This window comes from Hyposmocoma kahamanoa, unplaced genomic scaffold (genome assembly GCF_003589595.1).
Source record: "Hyposmocoma kahamanoa isolate Upper Pololo Valley unplaced genomic scaffold, ASM358959v1 86, whole genome shotgun sequence".
In the NCBI taxonomy this organism is placed as follows: Eukaryota; Metazoa; Arthropoda; class Insecta; order Lepidoptera; family Cosmopterigidae; genus Hyposmocoma; species Hyposmocoma kahamanoa.
Window position 1 is genome coordinate 2984176 of NW_020654289.1, and position 22359 is coordinate 3006534.

Below are 22359 nucleotides of genomic sequence, written 5' to 3' on the forward strand. Positions count from 1 at the left end.
AGCGTTGCAGCCGCTTTTATATCATCGCAATGTGAAACCAAGAGCAACCGACAAGAATTTGTTGTTAAGTTACAAAATGAACTATCTAAATATGGACATAGTGTAGATATTTATGGTAATTGTGGATCACTTCAATGTGAGATGAATAACGGAACAGGGAATGATCAATGTTCCGACTTAATACAAAAAAAATATTATTTCTATTTGGCATTTGAGACAGCATTTGGCGCAGACTACGTAACGGATCAGTTGTTGTATGCCCTAAATAACTACGCTGTACCAATAGTTTATGGCAGTGCAAATTATACAAGGTTTGTTGTAGCCATTGTAATAAATACGGTATTAGCATAGTATAATAAAACCAGTAGTGTAACTCCCGGCTGTTCGGCACGCCGATGCCTACACTCAGAGCGTAGGGTTGCGATATTATTATTTTAATACATTCATGTGCTATATTGAATTTACCTTTGTCAATTCATTATCAACCATTTTAGTACATCACGCTGACCCAATGGGGGTTGGGGACTTCACAAGTTTTGCGAGGATTGTGAACCTTCTTCGACGTGCTGATTTCATCACGATGTTTTTTCCTTCTCCGTTAGACGAGTATGGTTTTTAGAGTAAAAAAAAAAACGTGTGCCACCAACCGCGACGCTATTCGGAGATATGAAAAACGATTTAAAAGTTTTTTAATGAACGTAGGTTTCCCCAAAATTTTACTTTAATACACGTCGCTTTAATATCAAGGAAAAAAGGAGTAATCACGTAAACGGAGTCCCACAGGGACCATCTAAATCAGGTGCTAACCCCGGATCAGCACGTTTGCACTTACTTCATCCGGTTCTCTGTAAGGTTAGTGCTTTAGGTGAGCCACTCTGGGTGCACGTACAGCACCCTCCCAATTTTCCAGATAGGTACCGGAGGTGCGCTCCGCACGACTAACGGTTACCACCGTTGAGCCGCCGACTCTAAGCCGACTACCAAATCTCTTCATTGGTGACGGAGCTGTAAGACACGCTCACTTCCCGACGCCGAATGAACGGCGTCTCTCCAGTTCCCACATTCCTACGCGACCGGAGGGACCGGAAGATGACTAGATCTTCCTCTACTAGCTCCCCGGACTAGCGCCGGAGATGCCAAGTGACAGTGTCCTTCGACAATATCCGGACACAGCCATCACAGACTTAAAGGGCAAATCACGTGCTCCGCGCGTCTCCTTGCCTCAGGCTCTGAAATAGCTGTGGGAGGGATCAGGATTCCGCCCAGCACACGCTGGAGGAGTGCCCCGCATGGGCCTCCGAGCGGAACATCCTGGTTGCCCGGATCGGGCGAGATCTCTCTCCGCCAGGCATAGTAGCGGCTATGTTGGCGGATCAAGAGTCCCATGAGGCAGTGGTCTCCTTCTGTGAAGCGGTGATGCTTCAGAAGGAGGTCGCCGAGCGTGATCGGGAGAGGGCCGATCCCGCTCCCGCTGCTGAGGTATCCTAGGAGGATTTCCCCACGCAAAAAAAAAAAAAAAAAAAAAGACTGAAATAGACCAGTACTAAGACGCGTTAACTGCGCCCGGAACGAACGCCCCGGTCACACGCTACCGGGGCAGACGAACGTGTTCGTCCCTGCAGCTGACCACAAACCCCGGCGAGTCCATACCCATGTCCGGGTCCGCCAGTGACGCCCGTGAAGACGTATAACTGGCGGAGGGCTTGCCTCAGACGCCCGCCGTACCGCCGTACCGGAAAACCCTGTCTCTCGGGTCGGTAGATAGGGACATTGACACCGGGACAGTAGCTTCAGCAGTACCAAGCACAAGTCTAGTCGTGTATGGAGTACTGCTGCCACTTATGGGATGGGTCTGCTAAATACCAACTGGCCACCTTGGATTCAATAGACAAGCATGCTAAGATTCTTATAGGTGACTCGGAATTAGTAGAAGCAAAAGCTGCAGAGCCTTGAACACCGGCATAGAGTTGCCAGCTTATCGGTATTCTACTGGATATATCACGGAGACGTGGGTTGGGGTGGACTATGTTGTGGAAATTACACGGATTCGCAAGAAGCGTTTCGCTAGGGAGTGGAATTACCTGCCTGCAGACTTGTTCCCCGAACGCTATAACTTGGACCTTTTCAAGGCAAGAGTGAATAGGCATTATTTAGGTGTGCATGCTACGTGCTCCACCTCATCGTCACTTTCCGTTAGGTGAGATGGAGATCAAATGCAGCACTTATTTTTTTATACAAATACAATTAAGGATGCCATATATAGGGTAATTTATAAAATACTAACTACCTCGCAGGACCATATTACTAATGACATAAACAACAACTTTTGTTCCATAACCCTGCAAACTCAAAAAAACATTTATGCACTAAAACACATGCATTATTTTAGTTTCCTGGTAAACAAATTTACAAGCACATCTTATTTTTGCAGATTCATGCCCGATGGAATATATTTAAATGCTCGTTTGTTGGGTGTAGAGAAACTGGCTTCAACGATGACGGAGATTATAAATCATCCATTTGATTATTATGAGTACTTCAAATGGCACAGATACTATAGTTTTCATAATATTTCAACAGAAAAACGATATGATGGAATTTGTGATTTGTGCGCTGTTCTTAATAACAATACGCGTGAAACAAAGATAGACATAACTAAGTTTTGGAACGTGTTACCCCTTTTAGATGAGGAGATTATAGATTATGAGGAATATAAATAAACTTGGCTGTTCTTCTAGAATAAGATTCCTGTTGATATTCAAAATTTGCCATTCACGATATTTAAAACTATAGTGAAACAAAAACTTTATACTAAAGGTTATTATGATAGAGCTTCTGCGTCCTTGAAGGACAAAAATCCCTGATACAGATCTTGTTTAGCTCTTGCGGGTTGTGGTGATCTATGATGATGTTTGAAATAAACATTGTAAAGAATACATGTGTACGAATGTTTGTTTAGAGCAAAGAGCAAGCCCTATAATCTCTTTCTCATTCTTCTCACTCTAGAGTTTCTTTCTCGTTCTTCTCAGGGAATCAAAATGACGTTTTCAAGTGTAATTTGTTTACTTATATAATAAAGATTATTTTTATTTTGACATTAATACTCACGAAATTTTGGGAAATAATTTCTTTATCTGGCAACACTACTGATCAATATTTGTAACTGATTCGCTCTGGACCTTTTGGAGGGAAAAGTGTCGTTTTTATTTTGACTTTCAATTATTTTGTGAAATCTAGTTTAAAGTGGAATAGGATAGTGCTATTGTGCCTTAATCGAAGATTAAAACGCGAAATTATACGAATCTCGAAGTAAAATACCCGTATCGGCCCGTTCTAAGGAATCCCGAGTCAATCCAAGCACGCCGCCTCAAATTGCCTATCCTCTTTGTGGCGGCCATATTTACAGAAAAACTTATTTGTATGTTTTCGGCTGAAGGACTTTGTTTCCATGGCCAGAAATAAATTATAAAAAAAAAATATTTGTAACTTTTTTACAAGAAAAAAGCGACTTCAAAAGTTTGTGGAATTAAGTCTATTTGCCAAGTTTTATTGAAATAGCTTAACGGAAAGAGGGTGAAATCCAATAAACTAATTTGCCGCACTTAGACGTGGAATATTTTCTTCGAATTTGAAGGTACTACTGAGGTACCCTTTGTTTCCAAAAAAGAATCATCTCAAGGGGTTCACAGATGTCAGAGCCATCGCGTAACATGCCCACAAAAAAATGCAGTCGAATTGAGTACTTACTCCTTTTTTGAAATCGATTAACAAGCAACTTGTTAATCCAAAGGTTAACAGATTCAAGTTTAATCAGACTTTAGGATTAACGTCATTTTGACGGGTATTATTTTATTTATAATTAAGGTTATTAAGCAATAAAACTCAAATACACGTGTGAACCATGTTATTATTGTAAATAATTATTGAATACTCGTTTTCCATTAGAATAATAGACACAAAATCAAAATTTTAACATAAAATGTTAAACACCTGAAGTTTAATTAAGTATGCAGGGGTATGCCTCACCAAGAAAAATTTAAGCAGTGTAAACTTTTTTGCTAGATATAAGGTTGAAATAAAGAAGTTAGCAGTATAATAAAAAAAATATTGTGACCTTAGAATAATAACGTATAGAGACCTAGTCCGCACACGCGAAGTGAGGCAAATTGAAGCGCGCCAAAAGGGCCTACACGAGCGGGCGGGCCTTCAGTGCTCAAGGTCAACTTGCACCACGAACAAATCAAGAATTTTAGCTAAAAATGACGAAATGTGCGGTAAATGAGTGTAAAAATACGTCAGACAAACATAAAATAGATACTAACATCACATTCCACAAGGAAGTAACGCGTTTCAACTTGTATTTTTATATAAATATTCACTAAAACCGAAAATTAACCTACTACTAAAACTAGCCTACATGAATTTGATTTTTGCCTCACTTGTGACAGTTCGTTTGATATGAAACTATCATTCTATGCGTTATTATTCTAAGATTGTGACCTACATTTTTCTTTAATTTATTTAAAATTAAAGTGTGGTAGGCATTAGTTTTTAGTCCAAAAAGCAGCAACACACGTTAAATGAATCAAAAACTTGATTACTCTTTCAATTGCCACCCTGAATATTGTCAACAAGAAAAAAAGGCGGGAAAATAACCCGGAAATCCATCTGAATTTAAAATTACGATTTAAGATATTTTTTGTTGCTAAAGTTACTGACAACTGTATTTTTTTTTGCCGAAAATAGAAGAATGTAAATAAAAATCAATAAAATAGATATTTTACCGCCTCAAAACCCGATATGGGCACGTGGCCATCTGCAGTATTTACGATTTCCCGATATGGGTTCATTGCCACTCAAAGAGCTCTAAGTAATTGATTTTATATTTGTTGCAACAATAATGACATTGAAATCTGATCTGTCAATATATTTTTCCTGGCTTTGGCCACTGGCCCATTAGTCAAAAAATTGCATTAAAATCCGTTCCGTTCCGTGAGATTTCGTTCCGTTTTACGTTACATAGTATTAAAAATTCCAGTTTGCTCCCCGCCTCGGTGTCCTCTCGGCAAAGACGTAAGTGCTCTGGGTCACCACGGTCTTTCCTGCCAGCTGAGCCAGCCATATCTCCCGGCATGCAGCCCTTTAACGACATCGTCCGCCGGGCCTTAGGCACGGTTAACGTGCCCGCTATACTCGAGCCAAGCGACATGTCGCGAACTGATGGCAAACGCCCGGACGGAATGACACTCGTCTCTTGGTGTATGAGCCGGGCATAAGTATGGAACGCCATATGTGCCGACACTCTTGCCCCATCCCATTTAAAGCTCACCAGCAAGCAAAGGGACTGGCTGTGAAGCTGAACTGGCGGAAAAAATAAAGAGTAATAAGTTTAGTAGCAATAGACCTCCTTGTGAAAAAGTTCGTACAGGGGATACGAACCTTCCCTATTTCTGCCGCCAAGCAGTAATGTTAGCATTACTGTGTTTCGGTTTTGAAGGGTAAGGGTGCTGGTGAAATTACAGGCACATGGGACTTGCGAATGTCTCAGGGTGACGGGCGTAGTGGCAGTGCCCGTAAAATCTTTGGGATTTAAAGCTCTGTGTGGCACTGCAACTGTCATGAACAGGCGTGTGTGTAGCTTACCATCAGGTGCATTACTAGTTCGTCCTGTCACTTGATATATAAATGAAATAAAAATAAAAAAGTACCAGGAGCTCCAGTTCAAACTCTGAGCCCATGGCGTCCCAGTGCCCTTCATCTGTACAAAATTTTAAATAGAAAACCTAGGCCCCAACGTATTAGCATAGCAATCAAAATCAATATAAATGAGAAACGCTGCCAGCATCTGGGCATCTTACCGCGGGGACTGAATATTGTGCATATAATTTAATTCTAGTTTTAGTTTCTAGTATTTAAGCTTTTATTGTACCAATGTATTTTTTAACGTATTGTATAATAAAAAGATTTTAAAGTAAAAAAAATGTTTTTAATTCAGTATTTCTAGATTTTGAGAGTTCATAACAAAAAAAAACTGATAGCCTGGTTAAATTTTCAATTTAATTGAATACCACTAACGGATCAACTTTTTTCAAAAGGTTTCATTATTAAGGATATCATATATATATATATCATTTTCAAGGAGTCATTAGTTGTCATTTAGTCACACAAAAAGACCACCTCTTGCTTGTTCAACGCGTCAGTGCCTTTAATACGTCACTAGAACCTTAGGGCTGTCACATTATTGTTTTAGTAGACCAACAGGTTCTAAACATAATTTGAAAAAAATAGCGTATTCATCACAATACTGCTTTACTTACATTAATGCAGTACTTAAATATTGATATTCTTATACCAACATCGCGGATTAGTATCTTGATTAGGGGTGTCAATAGATCATTTTCATAGCAGTAGAGCTCCTTGTGAAAGAGTTCGTCCAGGGAAATACGTATTTCTGCTGCCAAACAGTAACGTGAGCGTTACTGCGTTCCGGTTTTGAAGGTAAAGGGTGCTGGTGAAATTTGTGTAATTTATAACAAACATACATATACATGTGGAACGAATCAACTTATGCATCAGCGTGTCGGGCGCAGTTGGTGTGTTTCCTTAGATCTGTCACGCGGGCCTCAAGTATTTAAATAGAACGCTCAGCCTACATGAATTTTATTGTAGAAATAAGAAAGAAAAGGTGCAGGAAGGGAAAAGAACTGGTAAAGTAAAGGCGTAGATGCTGTTATAAAAAATAACAATGTAAAAACAGGTACAATATTATAAAACACTCCCTTACAACGGATTTAAGTAGTTAATAAGTAGTTAGCTTACATGACTTTGAATGGTATAACTGATCAGAATTTGATGAAGGCGAGCTCGTGTGCTCACTTCGGAAAGGACAATGGCATACTCCCATATAAACTTTTGTTGACATAATTTGTATGAGCCTGTTTATGAAAAATATGTGAAAATATAGAGTTGAAATTCATGAACAAATTTTGTTTTCGGTCTACTAGGTATTCTGAGAATTCAGGAATTAAAGATATTCCAGTTTTGGGGGTTATATGTTACGTAATTGAATAAAATATATTCGGTATATTATCAAAATAAACTACAGAAGTATTAGTAGTAAGTAGTAGTAAGTAAGAAGTAGAAACTACCTTAAACAGAGCTGGTGGAAATGGTGCCGTGACGAAAGTTCAGAGGATTATTCTGTATACGGGTATGGTCCAAAGATATGAAGTTAAGCCATAACAAAAAAACTGAGATAATTAATAATATACCACAGACTACTGCACTGGTAACTCGAACACAATTTTTTTTTAAACTTGCCATCTGTCCCTGATTTAGGGAAATTTTTGTCAGTTTCAACATTTTCTCGCGTGGCATTTTGGAAAACAAAATTATCGGCTTTATTTTTTGTAATGAAGTAGTTAATCTTTTATTAGCTTATTACAAATCGGTCGAATCAGTACATTTGATGTTACGTGAACTAAATGTGGACCATATCCATACGTATGTACTGAAATGTCTTTTGTGGCGGCTAGATGTCGCTCGACGTTAAGAAACTAAGATACTGTATAAATATTAGTCCGGTTACTACTAATTAGTCATTAGAATTTCTTTTAAAAAGTTATTGTTTCCAGACTTAGATACGCCGATTTGAAAAACCTAATAAATTTATTTTATTGTAACTTGTAATTAAGACATTTGAAGACGCTAACGAATTATTTTAAGTATGGTTTTGCCATTGGTCTTTAGAGAGTGGCGACAGTAAGAGTGACGAAGAAAAGGAAATTAAGAACGATTCGAAATTTCAAAGTAGGTGGCCAGGAACCAGAGAAAAGGGTGATAAAAAGGTGGGATGACAATGAACGAGGTTGCATCGTCACAGATTTTTGCGATTTGAAGCTCTGAGTGGCATTGCAATTGTATAGACAGGAGTGTCGCTTGACTGGTGGAAAGTTATAAATTTTGAAAAGCGTGTACCGCAGCTGGTACCGCTTGGAATGTTCTGTGGATTGAATGTAGCCAGGAGAGTAGTACCCTTCGCAGCCTCCATACATCTTGCGTAGTACGTTTAAAGTTCAAAATTCAAAAGGGTAAATAAATAGTGGTAATAAATCCAGTTATTATTACCGTTTTCTTAATATTTGTGATCTTTAAAATGTTTATCCCACAAGAGATTTTTGGTAACTGGTAAACGGTTCTAAAAATTAACGAGAAGACGTGTTTGCTGCTGCGATCGTGGAGAGACGCTGGAACGAAATAAAATCAGAATGGCGAAGCAAAGGAATTATTACAGACCGATTCAAAATTTGAAAACGAGTAGCCAGGAACCAACCGGAGAAAAGGCGATAAAAAAGTGGGATGACGATGGAAGGGGGTCACATCGTTACAATTTGACAAAAATATATATTAAATATTTGTCACCTTTTGCGGCCTCACCATGAACTCTTATTACAGTTTAGTATAGGTCCGTAACGTTAAAAAGCAAGATGTTGATATACACTTCATGTCGCGCTGTCTCACAACGATTCATTTTATATCCGAAACTGAAAAGTGATAAGAGTTCACAGTAAGGCTGCCTTTCCACTAGAGATGTGCGAGGTAGCGAGGCGGTGCAAGGATAGGTAACGGCGCTGTGAAACCGTGTGATGTTTTCCACCAAAGCTGTATATGCACGGACGGGATATGGTGTGGTGGGGTGAGTGGTGGCACGAGATGAGTGATGACACTAACTGACATATGTCAGTGTCAGTTAGTGTCATACATTCGGTAGCTCTAGTTTCCTGTACCGTTTTGCACACATTCGTCTCCCGCAACCCTCGCACACATCTCTCGTACAGATTTTTCGTATGTAAAAATACTTAGCTTAGCGCTAAGCGAGGCTAGGAAAATGAAGTAATCCTATTGGTGGATTTTTTCCTCGCACACCGCCTCGCTACGTCGAACATCTCTGGTGGAAAGGCAGCTTAAGGTCCTGTAATATAATCTGTCAATTATAATTTCATAAACCATATCACTTTAGTTCTGAATCAAAATTCAATTGTCTATGGTACTTGTCATTGAGCTGAAATTTCATTAAAGTTCTGTACACAGAACTATCCTTCACGAAGATTGAGTGGGTACTCTCACCATAAATGAATTAAAATTCACTTTTTAAATAGGATATTTAACTTAATCTATTTAATTTCAATGTTGTGCACAATTGCCATTGGTTCCAAGCTAAAGATTATTCGTATTAAATTAATGTTAAGTATTGTATATTGTTTGCAAACTGTCATAGTGTCGTAGTCCAACGATGTACAGAGCTTTTCAATAGAAAATGTTATAACAATAAATTTCTTAAAAATACTGGAGTGCGTAGTGTGAAAAATAGCTGCGCTTGTATGTAAAATTTAATGTGATTGTGCGATTGATATGATATCTAGCGATGAGACGCGCATGTCGTTCGCCTGGTGGTAAGCAACACGCCTGTCCATAGCAGTCATGTCATCTTCATCATAAGCAACGCAATTGACACTAAGCGACGGGATGAACAAGTCTTGAACCTTATGGTAAGCGTGAAAGGGTTGTAACCCTAACTAGCCGTGAACAGGTTCACGGCAATGAAATGGGAAACTTCCGGTCCACAAAATTTATTAAAGAAGTAAAGTTTAAAGAAAGGCTGTAACAATATAAAGGTAAATGTAAAAAAAACAGGTATAACAGTATAAAACACTCCCTACACTTTATTATTAAGGCACTTACCCCTAAATGGGCCGAGAAACTGAATTACAGAAATAGATACATGAAGGGTGTAGACTTGTAAATTATTACACACGATTAGCTTACTAACAGCTCTGACTGTTGTGGCGGTCGAGCTGGGAGTGACCGTGGTACGAAAACAAAATGAGAAAGTGAAGGAAGATGGAAAAATTCAAATTTAAAATTTAAATACATGTAAAATAAAAAAAATGATAAGATACAAGAGGAGAGAGGCGATACAAAGAGGTGAGATGACGGTGTAAGGAGGTCACACCGTCACAAGCGATACCGCTGTCCAAAGCAGTTGCAGTACCACTCAAAGCTTTAAATCACAACGATCTCAGGGGCACTGACACTGCGTCTGACACCCTGAGACATAAGTGGACAAAGATGACTACAGATGCCAATATCTCGAATGAATGCTACGCAGAGCTAAGTCTCATGTGCCTGTAATTTCACCAGCACCCTTAAAAATTAGGACGCGGTAATATGAGCATTGCTGCTTGGCGGCAGAAATAGGTGAGGTAGCAGGACTTCCATGGACGAACTTATTCACTAGGAGCTCTATAGCTACTAATGTCAACATCTTACAAAAGTGGCGATCGGTATTCTCTGCTAACTTCTATAGGAATCCAAATGCGTGAGTCGATGTTGCCGTAAACACCTCGCAAGCAGCAATTTTCTGCACGCGGAAATGTAGCTGCCCGTTTACTAGACTTATGGCATGGTTGCTATCTACGAAATATACGTTGGCGGACTTAATGTCATCCCGAGTTCCCTGTGTTTGGCATAATTTCTATTGTTCGAAATTGAAATCTTATCTAGAATATTATTTGGCATATTAATTCTCCGAATATTATCTATTAGAACTTGCTGCCCTCCATTTACATTTAATAAATGGCAACTCTTGAAACCGCTTTTGTATTGTCGATCAGAATTATTAGAATTATACTAGAATGTTGGTGGTGAAGTATCCTCACATTCAATAGACTTAATTACCTTATTTTTAAATTGTGTTTCCAACCTCTACAACTAAAATAATAATGTAACAATCCTACGCTTCGAGTGAAGTGTACTTGCTGTTATGATACTACCGTCTTGGTCTTGTGACGATGCAACCTCTTTCACCGTCATCCACGCTTTTGTCACCCTTTTTTCTCGAGTTCCTGGCCACCTACTTTGAAATTTTGAATCGTTCTTAAATTATCTTTCTTAGTCACTCTTACTTTTCTTCTTTCCGTCGCCACACTCTACTCCGAAGCGAGCACACTAGTGTTGAGTTACTCATACACGAGGCAACTCGTTTGTACTACTCGCTTGGTTAGTTTGTCACAACACTTCATATCGAGTTCTTAGGTCAGACAAATGTCCCACCTCACACCTCACCTCATGTCATTGCTTTATGACACTGCTTCACTCATGTCACACTTCTTCGAATTCAACAATAATTGGTCCTGCAGTACCTGCTTTTTAGCTGATTTTACATCATATGATCATGCTATCATAGTACTAAATAAAATTAGTATTTATTTATACTATATCATAAAAGTTAAGTCATCCAATTGATTAATACTATCAAGTTACGAAAATGTGGTTAATATTTCCTGTCTGTTGAGACATTGCTACAGGTGCTAACATTCTTACCACTACCTCACCTCATTTGAAGTAGAACATTGTACCACCTCATTATTTCAAATGAGGTACTCCCTCAAAGTCAGTTTATTTTTATTTCATGTCCTACCTAACACTAGTGCTCTAGTGTTGGGTAGGACACGTGCTCGACTTCACATGAAATTCTGATCAGTTAAATTATGTAACCTAACTGCTTGTAAAGTATTATATTTGTAGTATCATTGAAAATCATATAACCGAACTACTTATAAGCATAGTATTTCTAGAAAATACAGAACCTTTTGGGGTAAATTCCTTTTTACTATAACCTATATTTAATTTAAGTGGAAATGGTTTTTATACGATTGTACCTGTTTTTTTATCATTATGTTTCGTTACAGCCTTTACGCCTTTACTTTACCTGTTCTTTTCCATTTCTGTACCTTCTCTTTCTAACGTGGACCGACGGTGGCCTTCCATTTAATTACGCGAGACCCGCGTAACAGTCTTGTCAGAATCATCTAGGCAAAATATGTGGACTACAGAATTAATACCTCGATTATTGTACAATACATAAATATGTACTAATTCAATGGGTCCATTATCTCACAGATACTCATTGTTTTCTTGGAACGTATTAGATAGTTAGATAGATAGTACTTAAATTATAAAAACATGAGTTTTCGTGCTCATAAGAATACTTTACCAACCCAGCGGTGCATGTTTTTAGGTTTTATCATCGTTATCTAAAAATCTGGTACTGCTTATGCTTCCGTAAAAGAAATTGATAATTTCGAAATGGATAAACGGGTAACAAATAGAATAATCGGCGTTATTTATAATTTTTTTAAAGAAATAACCACTATCACAGTACTTTTCAATATTTCTATATGTAGTACACTGGATAAACATGGTATAATTTACATAGGCGAATGGACAACTCCAGGATTGAAATTTGCTTACCCAGATCTTAAAGTAGGTCAACATGGCTTTTTGTCTAGAAATTGTAGCTTCGTTAACTGCTTTTATACCACCGATCATTTTTATTTCAATGACATAAAAACTTATGACGTTATATTGTTTAATGCAAGAGATTTCTGTAATGGCATAAATTCACTGCCCAGCGTTACAGAAAATCAGCAAATAATTTTCCTTGGTTTCGAACCTGCTGCAAACTGCTTGATAGAAGACAAAACAATTATATTCGATTTAACCTGGACGTACAAACTTACATCAGATATAGTACGTCCATTTTTTATAATAAAAAATAACCGCAATGAAATAATAGGGCCTCGGAAATATATGCATTGGGACTATAACTTAGACGAAATGTCAACAATGGGTACCAGCATTTTGCACAAAATAAGAGATAAAAAGTATATAGCAGCTATTATATCTTCGCGCTGTGAGCTAATTAGCGAACAGCAAATGTTTGTTCAAAGCCTAGAAACGGAATTGAATAAATTTGGACAGGTTTTGCATAGTTTTGGAGGTTGTGGACAAATGCAATGTGAGTTGAAATACGAGACAGGAAAGCGTGTACCTAAATGTGCCGATTTGATTAGGAGCGATTATTATTTCTTTCTGGCATTTGAGGATGCACTTGGTGAAGACTACGTGACTGACAAATTGTTGTATGCTTTACATAATTATGCGGTGCCCGTAGTCTATGGCGGTGCTAATTATACGAGGTTTGTTTTGGCTGTCCGTTTTTCATTTCTTTTAGGCTGGTTTCACAGTTGTGCGTACGGTCCAGTACGGGTCATCCGCATGCGTAGAATCCGCAGTGCTCTAAACCGTGTATTTAATCTAGTGCGGATATTCACGGAAGACAGTCGCCTTCAATGAACACACGGGTGGCCTATGCGGAATTCACGCGGAGTGTGTTCCGTACGGAGAAATCATCGTCACTGTAAAACGATGTTCTAACGCCACACGTATTACTTCGCTCCGGTGCTTCGCGCAAATTCGCAGATAAATCCGCACACCTGTGAAACCAGCCTGAAATTTCAATAATCGAAGAAACAGTTAGTGGCGTCCGATTGATATTTTTTTGCCTTTATATCTAATACGGTAATTGCAACAAATTGCAAATTGGAAGTAAACTACCGTCCTTGCTAGTGGCGTCGTCCGCCATATTTTTTTTAAAATATTTTTACAAAACTAACTAACTAATCGTACATAGTCATTTTTAGGGCCATAATATTTAAAAGAAGAAAACGAATTGCGGCACATAAATTGTATTTAAAAAAATAACTGTAATACAAGTTCAACATTACAATGTGTGGAGCTTTAAGATTTATGCTTTTAAATAATAATAATAATAACGCACACAGTCAACATAGCCCCCACTAGGGAAACCCTGTGTCGCGTGCCATGGACACACACATAGACAACCACAAATTACACCCAAACTCACGAGAGAAATAAATGTAGGACATATAAATCTATTATTTTCTCCCGGCCCGGGAATCGAACCTGGGATCTCTGCGTGGCAGTCCGGCATGGTAACCATTCGGCCACGGAGGCAGTTAAATAAGTCTTTACTTTGTATTACCAACATTATAATAGAACTTAGCGATGTCGCGTCGTTAGAGCCACGTCAAAATTATAACGACATAAATTTTAAGTAACGTCCTATATTTTTTAAACACAAACAATAATTATTTTACATATTTACGTGGCCACTCAAAATACATTCCGTTGTGAGTTAATCCATAAATTACATCAATACAAAAAAGAAATTAAATAAATAGATCATCGGGGAAGACGCTTGCATGTTTGAACTTACTACCTTACTACCAGATTCAGATTTAAAGTATTAGATAGCACAATAATAAATAAATAAAAAATATTATGTTTTTAGAATTGTAACTTTAAAAAAAATTGTATCAGTTAGCGGAAAGTAGTTGAAATCCATTAAACCGGATCCATCCCCTAATTTGCCGCCCTTAGACGTGGAACATTTTCTTCAAATTTGAAGTTAGGTACTACTGAGGTACCCTTTGCAACTGTTGCTTATAATGTTAGTAATACAGTCCTGGGAAGTTGTTAGTAGTTTACAAATAACGCTGTACACAATTATTTCTTACAGATTCCTGCCCGATGGAATATACTTGAACGCCAGGTTTTTGGGTGTGACTGAACTGGTTAAAATAATGTTGGAAATTGTACACGAGAACACACCAAAATACCAAGATTTTTTTAATTGGCATGAATATTATAGTTATCATGAAGTTAATGTAGATAATGAACGCTATGACGGTATTTGCGATTTATGCGCGCTGGCTAACAACAAGACACGGCGACCAACGACCCGTTTAGATAAGTTTTGGAATAATGTACCTAATCGTTCTTAAGGTAAGGGTATTTATTTAAAATCTAATAACCTCGCAGGACTACATTACTAACATCATAAACAACAACTTTTGTTTAACGATTTTTTATAATACGTAATAAATTTACCAATGTAGTAAAGCGTAGTACGGGTGACAGAGGAAACCAAACTTTCTACCGTATTGTACCAGTTTATTGCTTGATACAGCCGGTCCAACAGGAGTACAATACAACAGTAATTAGCGTACAGTAGTAAACGAGTCATTCTAGACAACACATCACGGAAGTCCCATACACCGTTCCAAGTAGGAAAGGACTCTAGGTGCAACCGTTGGTGTAGTATACCCTTAACTAATTAGCGATAGGTTCTAACGATGGGCGAGTCGAGTTGTTTAACTCGAGTTACTCTCACAACGAGTCAATTCGAGTAAGTTTTTTAAGAACTCGAGCTAACTCGGTTCGTTACCCTTTTTCTTTTTTTTTGAGTGGGGAAATACCTCTCCGCCGCGAATGAGGGAGATTATGCCGGACTTCTACCGGCTAAAACCCCGCGGCGGCCATCTCGGGTACTCCAGTGAGAGGGATCCGGGATCGACTTTGCGCACCGGAACCCCCCAGCACCTAGGAGGAGCTATGTCCTTCCCCTCCTCTCCTCACGACGAAGCGGGCCACACCGCCCCGTCGACCGTCCTCCTCGCGGCTGCCTAACTTACTGGCAAACCAAGCCCCCGCTCCGATCGCCCGTAGCCGCGAAGGTACGCTGCTGCCGAGCGGGATCAGCCCTCTCCTGATCACGCTCGGCGACCACCTTCTGAAGCATCACAGCTTCACAGAAGGAGACCATTACAACCATTAATCGCTGTGACCAGACGGGTGCCCCATACAGGGCCACGGATCGCACCACCCCACCGTAGAAACGGCGAACTCCCTCCGAAAGGTTGGGCAGCAACCGGTGCAATGCACCCGCTACCCTATCGATCCGCGGAACCAGGCGCCGGAAGTGCTCCTCGAAATCTCAGCGACTGTCCAGGACGAGGCCCAAGTATTTTAAGTACTGTCCCACCTGGACGTCGACGTCACCAACGCGAATCGAGAGGCTGGGCGGTTCCCTCCCTCACAGGAGTTTGTGGAACCACAGCGTCTCAGTTTTCTGGGGCGCTATTCGCAAACCCAGTTCCTCGATTTTTTCGACGACGCGAGAAACTCCAAGCTCAGCGAGCCGGGTGGTCCTCATGAAGTTCTCCGCTCCGGTGAGCACCAGGTGTCATCAGCATAACACACCAGATGCATGCCCGGGGGAGTGCGACCCTCAAGACAGCATCGCATGCGAGGTTCCAAAGGAATGGTCCAAGGACATACCCCTTACACGACCTCTCTGCGATGACTTGTGCCATCCCGACCCCGGTACGTAATGTACCTGTCGCCATAGGTCCTGGACCGACAACTCGCTTTAGGTACGGAGGCACTCGATGATACTCGAGCGCCTTCTTAACGGTCAACCAGGGCAAGGAGTTGAGGGCATTGACGATATCCAGGCTTACCGCCAACGCCACTCTGCCCCGGGATAGTACCTGCGTCGATAGTGTGCGAACGCGAAGGATCGCGTCCATTGTCGACCGCGCCTGCCGGAAGCCATACTGGTCTTCCGACAGGTCAGGCCCTACTCGCGACGATCCCACGGCGCCGACTCAACCGGCGAGAGGGAAACTCGGGGGGGTTTTAGTGGGGTAGGCCCTCCAGTCTGGAGGGAGTCTGTAACCGTGAGTCTGCGCTCAGGGAGACTCAGGAGTCCGTCAAAAAAAAAAGAAAAAAGAAAAAAGGCCCTACTCGCGACAGATGTGTCAAGTTCGGCAAGTGTTCTTTCGAACAACTTGCCGGCCTCGTCCAGCAGGCCTATGAGTCGGTATGCAGAGGGAGAGGCTGCGGGTCGACCTTTCTTCTTTATGAGGACCATCCTCGCCGACTTCCAACCGGATGGGAACAAACCGCTCCAGAGACGGCTGGTGAACAGCCATCTCATGTGGTTCCCCAATCCGGCGTGGAGAGCCAACACCCACGCCCTGACCGGGACAACATCCGGGCCAGGCGCAGTGTTCCGAGCACCGAGACTCCTCACAGCTCGATCCAGCTCCTCGTCTGTCACGCCGAGATCGTTAGACCAAGTGTCGTCATCCGTCACCGACACTTGTCCCGACGACCCCGTCGCGGGACTGCTCTCGACCCTAGGGAAGAGGGTGACCACCACCCTCTCCACGAACGCAGGGTCGAGGTTTATCGCCAACGGAGGGACCCGTGGCCGGGGCTTGCCCATAACCATTTTGTATGGCCGCCCTCATGTATCCCTCTGCAGCCTCTCGAGGAGCTCGCCCCAGAATCGAGCCCTGACATCTTTTACTGCCAGGCTTAGCGCCCTCGCAGCGTCCCGGTACTCCGAACTCGCTTCGGTACCCGCCCTGAGCCGACTCGGTCGGTTCGGTGACCTTTGGTGCACGCTCGAGTCGCGAGATATGGGCGAGTCGAGTTATTCCCACAACGAGTCAACTCGAGCTACTTTTTGTAAACTTGAGCTAGTTCGGTTCGGTTCCCGCGAAGTTGAATACTTCATTCATCGGCAATTCGTTCTCATTAGGTCGGTTCGGCGACCTTCGGAGCACGTTCGAGTCGCGGTCGGCCGGCCGATCGTGCCCAACTCGGTGAATCGTCGGTTTGAATTCTACTCACGACTCGCGGTTGTACTGTCAGACACCGAGTCGAGTTAACTCGAGTTGCAACTTGAGTTAGCGGCCACCTCAACTCTTGAGTTGAAAAAAATACAACACGTCCCATTGCTACTAGGTACCAAATAAGGAAGTAGTACTAGATGCGTACAAGTATACAGCAGGCTCCTCACATTATGTTCAAATCGCCGACAGTAAGTCATTCCGCGAGGGAAAATCTTAACACCGCGAGGCAGAATGGAGACCATGAACCGGAGGCGTTCAGTGGGACGGCCCTCTACTAGATGGACGGATAACCTGGTAAGGGCGGCGGGTAACTGATGGATGCACGTCGCGCCCGACCGGCTAGTCTGGCAATCTTTGGGAGAGGCCTATGTTCAGCAGTGGACGGCTTCCGGCTGATTCGATGTACTATCTGACACTTTTTAACCGACTTCAGAAAATTAGGAGGAGGTTCTCAATTTTGTGTGATGTTAACCGATTTTCAGGATTCTTTTTTTGTTGGAAAGAGGGTACCTCCTTATTGGTTCCATTTTAATTTTAAGAAAATATTCCATCTCTAAGGCTCAACTCACACTGGCGCAGAGTCAAAGCGTCGCGACGCGTCATGCTTTTCGCTTGTAGCATATTCATATCTATTTTCCCATTATTAAGGTACAAATTTGTGTTATGCAAATATGGAATCGCGTGTCGCCACTTGGTTAAAGTCGAGCGGTTACGCGCGTCACTTGCGCGCAGTGACGCGTCAGGCGCCGACCACACTGTGATCCGGGCGCGCTAATGCGACCATCGTCGCGCGACTCTGCGCCAGTGTGAGTTTAGCATAAAGACAGACGATTAGCGACTGCATCGCGTTTGTGTAGATCGATTATGAGATTAATCTATAGTCTCTGCGTACTTCTATTACTTTACTGTAACCAAATTCTTAATTGTTTAAAATTAATATCGATCTACTAAGTAAGTCAGTCAAGTCGATCCTTCGGGACATCACTATTTTGATTTGACCAAAAGCTGCCAACAATAATATAACAATAAAATGCAACAAAACTGACACTGGCTCAAACCTGGTAATAGCGGCTATTTAATGACATAGAAATAGAATAAAATACAATAACTTTTTATTAAACCCAAGAACAAACACAAAAAATCAAAAGAGAAAAGACAGGATTGATATTATTTGGATCTATATTATAAATTATAAATGCGTACGAATGTTTCAAATGATGAATAAATGTTGAAACTTACAAAGACTAACGGATAGAGTTTCTTGCTCATTTGACTCGGGGGAATCTGCCTTACGAGCAGTAGAGTTTAATCAATATGACTACTTCAAGTGTAATTTACTTACCTATTAAATATTACTTTACAGTAACAACGGTGAAATTACAGGCACATGGGACTTGTCAACTTACGTCTCAGTGTGACGGGCGCAGTGGCAGTGTCCCTCAAATATTAGCGATTTAAAACTCTGAGTGGCACTGCAACTATCATGGACAGGCCTGTCGCTTACCACCAGGCGCACGACTTGTTCGTCCAGTCACTTGGTGTTATAAAAAAAATTAGTAATAATAACTTTAAATGTCATTATTAAAACATAAATGTCATAAAAGATTACAATGATGCATAACATGAACCTTGCCGCAATGAGCGAGATACGGTCAGTCTAGTCTATTTGCAATCATGTATATATTGTTATTTTGTATGTATACATGTTATATTGTATACTTGCTGAACAGTACTTTGTTAAGGATTGGCAGGTAATCTATAGCGGAGTCATAAGAACCCGTCGACAGCGCGAGGGTAGACTTGTAGTGCCGTCTTATACCAATCTCTACGGCAAAAATAAGCTGAATGTCAAAGTACCTTCCCTAATTAATGAGTTGCCTAAACAACTAAAGGAGGAAATTAATGAAAGAAACATTAAGTACAAATTAAAGGAACACTTCTTAAATAAGAAAAAAAAAAAATTCAATGACACTACAGAAAGTCCAAACTTAAAATAAAACACGCTTTATCACACATCTTTCGATTCCACAAACTTACCTGACAACTAACGCACACTAAGACATTACACAAGTCACATTGCAACGACACTATCATTACGCAGGTCGCACGCATAGGATTAGTATATCATGATCGCACGTGACATCATACCATTCACTCACACAAACACAACATACATTCATCATTTTTCTCTTTGTTATTGTTAAAACCGCTTAGCGATTAATCGTCGGCATTTAGAAAAACTTACTTTAGTTTATAAAATACTGTTAAGTTTAAGATTATGAATTAATAATGTAACAAGTTATCATAAATAAATAAATAAATAAATAAATGTTCAGATTGGTGTTAGAGCTGACAACGACTCTACACGCCAGAGACGTGCAGCGCTTGCGCATCGTTGCGTAGAAACAATCCACCCGCCGCTGCTCCGCAAACTTCCTTGACGCGCTGCAGTACGCTGTGAAAAATAGAATAGGTCCACGACTTGTTTGTAGCGTCACTCGGTATTATATAAAAAACGATACATTTTTATGTAATATTCGTAATTTTTCTTTTTGTATATCTTATGTTTCAATAGTTTAAAACATTCATTGTTAATCAATTTTTTTTTTAAAAGAGATTTTAACTGATTTTGTTTTGTAAATTGTTGGAGAAAGGAAAAACAAGATGGCGGATGCACATATTTTTCGCCCGAGCAGTGACTTGTCGGAAGGAAATAAAAAAAAGATGACGGATACATACGGGTTTCGGGCTCAGTTATACGGCGTTATTGATTAGCGTCATGATGCTTAATTTAATAAATTTATTTACGATTGTAGAATTGTTTTTTCTTTTCCTGCACACCATGCATAGGTACTTATTTTTTATATTATAATGTTTATCAAGCAACGGCACAACATTCATTTAAGGGACAATGTATACACGTCTATAATAAGATTTCGTATGATATTCAAAATTACCAGGTTTAAAACTATAATGAAACAAAAACTTGATACTAAAGGTTTATTATACAGCTTCTGCGTAATTGGACGAGAAAAATCCGTGGCAGTGACCCGTTTAACTCTTCCATCTAAGATGTTTAAATTAAATATTGTAATGATAAATGTATTCAAATGTATATTTACAAAGAACATCCCTTAGAGGCTCTAGCTCATTCTTCGCAGGGGAATGTGCCTTACGAATGAGCAGTAGAGTTTAATCAGTATGACGATATCAAGTATATTTTTTTACCTTTATTTATTTATTTATTTATTTTTTGACGGGGGGGAAATCTTTATGGATACCCCTGAGCCCAGGGAGACTCAGGGCTTATGTGGGGACTCTCCCTCCAGACTGGAGGGCCTACCCCACTAAAACCCCCCCGGGTTTCCCTCTCGCCGGTTGAGTCGGCGCCGTGGGATCAGTGAACATTCACCACGACGCCGCCCGGCCGCCCTAGCTTACGCCAGGGCTCCCGTGCCAACGGAGGGGCGAGTCGGTTTATTATATTTTTTTTACCTATAAAATAACGATGATTTGACTCGCCTACCCTATAGGGTGACAGTATTTCCCTTAACGAGAGCACATGCAGCTCTACTGATCGACTACATAGGGCGCACTATAAGTTTTCGGAACTGGATACTTACATAAACAATATTTAAAAAGTAATTACAACATTTCAAAATGGAACTTTTTGGACGTAGAATATAGTTTGTTTCATCTGATTGTCACTTGTTTTTACATTGTGGCGTCATTTTAGAAATTGGTTGTCGGCATCACCATGGATTTAACTCGTGAAAATTTTCGTAGTATGATTTTCTACGACTTCAGGTGTAATTTAACAGCTCAGTGCCTTTGGTAATGAAGCACCATGCAAGATGACTATTTATGCACAGGTTTGCAGAATTGAAACGCGGTCGTGTGAATCTCAGTGACGAATTTAGTGATTGTCGCCCGTCCACCGCTGTGAACAACAAAAACATCGATGCTGTGCATCGTATGATCAAAACAGACAGGTATGTGACATACCATGAGATTCGGGCATCTTTAGGTATAGGCATGAGTCAAATATAATCAATACTATACAAACATTTGGGTGCGAGAAAGCTGTGCTCTCGGTGGATCCCACACAATTTGGCTGAGGTTCAAAAAACGGATCGCGTCATTTGGTGCAATGCCGTGCTTACCAGATTCAACGACGAAGAGGCGTAAAATTTGGTGTGGAACATAGTATCAGGTGACGAAATAAAAATTTATAGTTACGATCCCAAAACAAAGCAGCAATCGAGCGTATGGGTCTTTCGAGATGAGCCGAAACCAACCAAAGTGGCGCGCGTGCAAAGTGCCTCTAAACGGATGACTGCGTCTTTTTTTTAATAAAACTGGACACTTCTCTGCTGTTGCTTTGGAGAATCGTTGTACTGTGAACAGTAATTGGTACACGATCATTTGTTTGTCGGAAATTATCCGAAAAAATAACCGTAAACGCCGTTTCATCTTGCACCACGATAATGCCAGTTCTCACACGGCCAGACAGACAAATGAATTTTTGAAGGTGAACAACGTTGACCTTATGAGCCATTCCGCGTACAGTCCCGACCTGGCACCTTGTGGCTTTTATTTATTTCCAAAAATTAAGAACCAGTTACGCGCTCCACGATTTTCATTACCTGAAGAGGCTCTCGAAGAGTATGAAAAATATGTTTCAGAGATTGTCACGAAGGAGCGGCATAAATGTTTACAAAATTGGTTCATTCATATGAAAAAGTGCATTAACGCTAACGGAGAATATTTTGTGGAACAATAAATTCATTTCTGACCAGTTATACTATTTAGTATTTTTTTTAAAGCCTTGCGCTATGGAAACCCAGTATCGCGGGTGCAATGGACACACACACACAGACAACTACAAATTACTCCTAAAGTGTATGAGAGAAATAAATGTAGGCCATAAATATATTTTTACCGGCTTGGG

At 40.6% G+C, this 22359-nt stretch overlaps 1 long non-coding RNA gene across 2 annotated transcripts; it reads left to right on the forward strand.

Annotated features, from left to right (window-relative positions):
• Positions 1–12054: 12054 nt before the first annotated feature.
• LOC113234956 lies at positions 12055–20087 on the forward strand. Of its 2 annotated transcripts, none has more exons than XR_003310819.1 (3): positions 12055–12159; positions 14444–14709; positions 19745–20087. It is a non-coding gene; the product is annotated as an uncharacterized LOC113234956 (long non-coding RNA). The 2 variants fall into 2 exon arrangements; XR_003310818.1 differs by lacking the exon at positions 12055–12159 and adding an exon at positions 12472–13040.
• Positions 20088–22359: the final 2272 nt, after the last annotated feature.